General features: G+C 36.5%; 1 pseudogene; it reads right to left on the reverse strand.

Annotated features, from left to right (window-relative positions):
• Nucleotides 1–2,636: 2,636 nt before the first annotated feature.
• On the reverse strand, nucleotides 2,637–5,070 carry LOC107817765 (uncharacterized; annotated as a pseudogene).
• Between the last annotated feature and the right edge of the window lie 852 nt (nucleotides 5,071–5,922).

Consider the following 5,922-nt stretch of genomic DNA (forward strand, 5'->3'; position numbering starts at 1 on the left):
CCCACATGGTCAAAATCCGAGTTTTAAACCAAAACCCGATTACCCATTCACCCATGAACCCAAATATATTATTTGTTTTGAAATAGCACCTCAAATCGAGGTCCAAATCCCCAAAATTTGAAAAACCTAAGTTCTACCCAAAACACCCAATTTCCCCATGAAAACCATCGATTTTGAGTTGAAATCATGCGAAAAGATGTTAAAGATTAATAAAAACGAGTTAGAAATGACTTACAATCGATTTGGAAGAGTACTTGTCTTTGAAAAATCACCCAAAAGTGTTTAGGTTTTGAAAGAGTGAGAAATAGGAAATTTTTGGCTAAGTTAGGATTTAGCAGGTCGCAGCTATCACAATTGCGACCAGGGTTCGCAATTGCGAACCCAAAGGACCTACTATATTCGCATTTGCGGTCAATGTTCACAATTGTGAACTCGCATTTGCGGTCAATGTTCGCAACTGTGAACTCGCATTTGCGAAGGGATAGCCGCATTTGCGACGATTAGGAATTTCTGGGGTTTTCGCATTTGCAAAGAAATGCTCGCAATTCCGAGCAAGGCTGGTTAGGGCTTACTTCGCATTTTTGAAGAGCCCCTCACAATTCCCAAGTTCACAGACCTCACATTTGCAATCACCTGATCTCGCAATTGTGAGATCAGAGGCCAGCACCAGACCTGCAACCTGCAACTATTTTCTCTAAGTCTAAATGCACTCCGTGGCCTATCCAAAATTCATCCGAGCCCTTAGGGATCCCAACCAAACATGCACACCAACCTAAAAATATCATACGGACTTGCTCGTGTAATCAAATTATCAAAATAACATCAACAACGATGAATTAAACCCCAAATTCATGAAATCATTCAAGAACACCAAAATTTCCAATTTCTCGACTTTAAGTCTGTTTTATACCAAACCAATTCCGATCTTTACCAAATTTTAGAGATTATTATTTTAAACTTGTACCGGGCTCCGAAACTAAAATATGGCCCTGATACCATCAATTTCAAACAACTTTTATTTCAAAAAACTCTTATATATTCCAGAAAATAATTTTCTTTAAAAATTTATTTCTCGGGCTTGGGACCTCAGAATTCGATTCCGAGCATATGCCCAAGTCCCAAATTTTACTACGGACCCTACGAGACCGTCGAATCACGGGTCTGAGTCCATTTACCAATAATGTTGACCAAAGTCAACTTAAATTCATTTTAAAAGCAAAATTTATCATTTTTCGTAGATTTTCACATAATGGCTTTCCGGATACACTCTCGCACTGTGCACGCACATCGAGGTGAGACAAAAAAGGTTTTTAAGGCCTCAAATCACAAAATTTACTTGAAAAACAAGTGATAGGTCATCACAATCAAGGAACAGAACGAGCAGATAAAATACCTTGGGGAATTTCCAACTATCCCACGAGAATGATATAATTAACCGTTACGCACCTGGCTTCAAATATAGGAAGGCACGGAGGTTCAATGTAAAGTCAAAAATAGGGCCGAAGACCAAACAGAGGTGGTTCTTGGGTGATCCGAATCTAAACGCTGAAATCTAAAAGACAGGTCCGAGCAAAGAGATACGGGATTTCACGGGCTGAAAAAGATCTGAACCTTTACGAACAAATAAGGAATCACCTTGCTAAATTGTAAAATTCCACAAGAGAAAAATGAAGGTTAGGAAAAGCATGGGTAAAACACCCATAGGATTGCTTATAAAGATACCATATCTGATAACTGGAAAAGAAAAAAATAGGTGCGAGAAGCATAACTAAAGACTATGAGGAAGAAGTTCATTAATAGCTACGGATAATTACGTAAATATTTTTCGAAAATAATCATTGAACCGTAAGAATCAGAAACCACGAGGTAAAATGTTGAAGAACTAGAATCTATCATTGACTTTCCAAATAGGAAGGTTTACGTTGGTCGAGACTCGATACCGAATTTAAAGGTAAGTTGATTGAATTTTTACGTTCTAACGCAAATTGTGTTGCTTTACCCCATGCTAATATAACAGGTATACCACCGCAGGTAATAGTTTATATGCTTAATATTGACCTGAGGTATAATCCGGTCAAGTAAAAGAAGAAACTGGAGTCAAATAAATAAAGTTACAACACTTCAAAAGGTTGGTTTAGTTTGAAAAGTCGAATCATCCGCACTTACTAGCTAACATCAACCCATCATTACTTTTAAAATTTTGAGGAAAAAGATGGTTGCTGGTATACTAAATTGTCTCGGATGTCTCGGTAAATGTAACCTTAATTCAAGAAGATAAAGGTACATATTCTCCTATATATTATAAAATGTACTTAGACACGGAAACTGCATATCTACATTTTGAAGTTGGCATTAATAGCAGCTGCCCTAAATCTAAGTCTTTATTTTCATTGTCATTCAATTCCCGTAGTTACTATATTTTCATTACGCAATATTTTGCATAAACACGAACTTTCTGGAAGATTAACAAAATAGGTAGTTGAACTTACTAAATATGATATTATTTATCAGCCATGTATGCCAATAAAATCACAAGTTTAAAAGAGTTCATGATTAATATTAGATGGAACATATTACCCAAAGCTGAAAGGGAAGTACATGTTGTTGCATGAGTGTATTAAATAGCCACGTTAGTCTATTAAATGGCGGCATAGCAAAGTTATGAGAAAAGTGAAGAATGACATGCAAAGATGACACGTAAAACACCTTCGGGACCGAGCATACTCGTGTCGTACCTGTTAGTCTCAGAACTGACCATCTTAAAATAGCTCCGGATCAGGTACGTGAGAATAGCTCATAATTACAAACGAGGAAAGAATTAATTAATCATAGATTACATGGGATTTACCATTATTACGCCACCAGTTACAAGTCAATTATATAATGTACAATAAATACAATAAATGGTTGTAACGGGCAGAACAAGACAATCACTTATGAAATTGACTCAACAGGCACAGGACTGACTCAACAGATACGGGATTGACTCAACAGACACGAGATTGACTCATCAGTTACGGAATTAACTCATCAGTTACAGAATTCCAGCATTTACTTAACTGTTACAAGTCTTCCAAAAGTAACAGATGGATTGAGTAAATACTCAAAATCGACCCATAATTCAAGGAGAATGACTACTTAGATCTAGCCCTATAAATAGACACACTTTATCACAATTGTGATCATCTAATTTTCTTCTTTAGAATTCTATAAATTGTAATTCAGAGCACATTACTCCCAAGTTAGTCATAGTTCGGCTATTCGAGCTCTGTTCGGCTGATTATCCCATCATGGATCATCCAATAAGAATTATTTATTCTCTACTTTATTTTTATTATATTATCCAAAGTTGTGCGTCCAGCTTGTTTGTTAGCAATCAGAGACATGGTACAGCAAGGATAGCTGACGCAGAATTATGCTGAAGCTACTTTCTGTTGGATTGCCATGTAAGTCAGGTAGACATTCCACACGTAAGAAAATGTGTTGACCACAAGTGGCTGTCAATACAGTAACACCATATATTTAGTTATCTTCTCAACAAGACATATATGTATACATTATTTATGAAAGAGTTTAAGTTTTGTGCATTGTGCATTGATAATATGCAAGTGTTTTACATTAGGCAAAATTGAACTACGCTAATATGTAACTCTTCATACCGATTTTGATATGATAACCTGAAAAGATAGTGAGAATATGCTATGACTAGTTAAATTACACCGCAAATGGAAAGTGTATTTAACATAAAATTATTAAAAGGAATGATCCATAGTCCTCTGATGTAGGGGGTAAAAAGTATATCTGATTGGTGATCCCAAGTTGTGAAAATTTCATCTATTGGTCGAAGAGTCCTTGAGCATACCTGTAAATGAACAGGAACAAATTTGAATGTGATAAAATCACATATTGGCCAATACATAAGACCATTAATAGCAGTAGGAACCAAGTCACGTTTGAGTCTGGCAGCAATCTCTGAATAACTTTCACCTGGTATAGCAACAATAGGAAAATCAGAGATCTACACATCTAATGTCAAAGCTCAAAGAACAGTTCAAGATATGCCTAAGGGCTGACACACTAAAGTAGGGCAATAAATCTAGAAGAAAGAATTGCTACCTTGTGCTGCAGCGTTCATGGAGAAGAAGATAGCATTCATTGTAGGTCCATATACGATCTGTCCTAAAGCTATCTTTTTAATGTTGTGATCACATCGCGCTTTGGAAAGAATGCTGACAATGCATTGTACCAGAAATGAAGTGAAGGTCCTAAAATTATCACTCCATAGCCAGCTACCCGCAATGTTCTTATTAGATCATACTGCTCTGTCACTGAACCAGCAATTGTCTATGGAGAGTGTAAAAGCACAAACATGCATTAGACAGTTGCACATAATTAAAGAAATTTACCTGAGTCTCCTAAACTAGTTTTTACTTGAATTCCGTCACCGGCAGAGTACAGAGGCGGATCTAGCCCTCTGATACCGGATTCAACTGCCCTCCTAATTTTCGATGCGGAGCATAAATTTTATGTTTAAAAATCTTTTAAAATTACAACAAATAATAAATATGAACTCATAATTTTCAAAATATAATGGATTCAACGGTAAGAACCTCAAAGGCCGAACTATAGAGTTAAAATCCTGGATTCGACTTTACGAAGTACAGTGTGTACCTGAGACGACAAATCAGCAGCAGTGAGGATAAGAGTGCAAGTGATGGTCTTGGTGAGAATAGGGCGAGAGTTGAGCATTTCTAAATACCACCCGATGAACCCAACCTTGCTGGAAGCAGACGATGATGAGAAAAACCTGCAGGGAGTTGAGTTTGACAGCTGCTGCTTCAGCTCCACTGTCTTAATTCTGTTAAAAGTTTGAGGTACTCTGGAATAAACTTTGGAATGTTGAAGTTGGTGACGTGATATAGGATAATGGTGGACCAGCTTAAAGCTATTTCTGAGGAAATTAGAAGCAAACATTTCTAAGAAACTCTTCCTATTTTGGTTTGAACATGAAAGAGAGAAAGGAAGTTCTTCTAAGAAGTTCTTATGTTTGCTTTATATACGAAAAAGCTCAGAGACAAGTAGGAAAGAGAAATTGAGCCGATAACCTGTCCAAAGAGAAGCGAGAACGGACTATAGGAGAGCTGCCTACTTTCTGGTGTAAAGTTTGGCAGGTTATAAATGGGAGCAATGCTTTTAAATTCCATGCATTCACGTCATTAATAGATATTTAAGCATGAAATCATGTTATTTGTAAGCTTTTTGCAAGTAAATTTGTATGGTATGTATATATATTAGTAATCTCATAATAATACCAAGCTGCTCAACAAGTTAAACTGTACTGATAAATTTTAATTTATTACAGTTTTAGGGTTCGTTTGGTTTAAGTTTTTGTAATGACCCGATAAGTCGTTTTGAGTGCTAGCCTTAATTTCAGTGTTCCGAAACCTCTCATAGTTTCATTTGATGTTTCTTGATTTGCATGTGTGCTCCATGTCGCTTTTCAGAAAACATTTACGTAAAGTTTTGAAAAATGTAATTTTTGGCCTACAATGAGACTTGAGTTAACCACGGTCAACATTCTTGGTAAACGACTTCGGATTAGTGCTTTGACAATTCCGATAAGCTCGTATGATGTTTTTGAACTTGTATACACTCATGGTTGGGGTCTGGGGCAATCTGAGCGCATTTCGGCGCGTTATGTGAAAAATAGTGAATAAGTTTTAAGTTGAAAATTCTTGAGTTTTGATGATCAATTCTTGTCATTTGATGTTATTTTAATGAGTAGCAAGCAAGTTTGTATAATGTTATTACACTTGTGTACAAGTTATGTTTGGAGCCTCAGGGGATCGGGTGAGTTTTGGAAGTGTTCGAAAGAGTTTGAAATTGCTGGTGCATTCCAGTTAGTGGTGCTCAACTGCAGAT

The sequence above is a fragment of the Nicotiana tabacum genome, chromosome 6, assembly GCF_000715075.1.
Source record: "Nicotiana tabacum cultivar K326 chromosome 6, ASM71507v2, whole genome shotgun sequence".
NCBI classification, from domain to species: Eukaryota; Viridiplantae; Streptophyta; class Magnoliopsida; order Solanales; family Solanaceae; genus Nicotiana; species Nicotiana tabacum.